This window comes from Artemia sp. Qi Xiang Cuo, chromosome 10 (assembly GCF_049724085.1).
Source record: "Artemia sp. Qi Xiang Cuo chromosome 10, ASM4972408v1, whole genome shotgun sequence".
Classification (NCBI taxonomy): Eukaryota; Metazoa; Arthropoda; class Branchiopoda; order Anostraca; family Artemiidae; genus Artemia; species Artemia sp. Qi Xiang Cuo.
In genome coordinates, this window is record NC_142803.1 from 22,027,698 (window position 1) to 22,027,972 (window position 275).

Consider the following 275-nt stretch of genomic DNA (forward strand, 5'->3'; position numbering starts at 1 on the left):
ATGTTTGTTTCCAGTTAGTTAGAAAAATAAAGTTTTGATGTGGAGAAGTTACTAGTCAACTAGTTAGAAAATGAGTTGTTTTCTGGGGCAATGTTTGTTTCCAGCAACACATGAATTGAAAATCAAGCATTTTGCAGTAGGCATCAAGACATGGCTAATTGTAGAAAAAGCCAAGACAGATAGTCCAAGTGATTGAGAGGGAAATTTGGGATACGCCTTCTTTAGGATTGCATAAAAATGATGTAAGAAGGAGATTGGATAGTAACATTCTATAT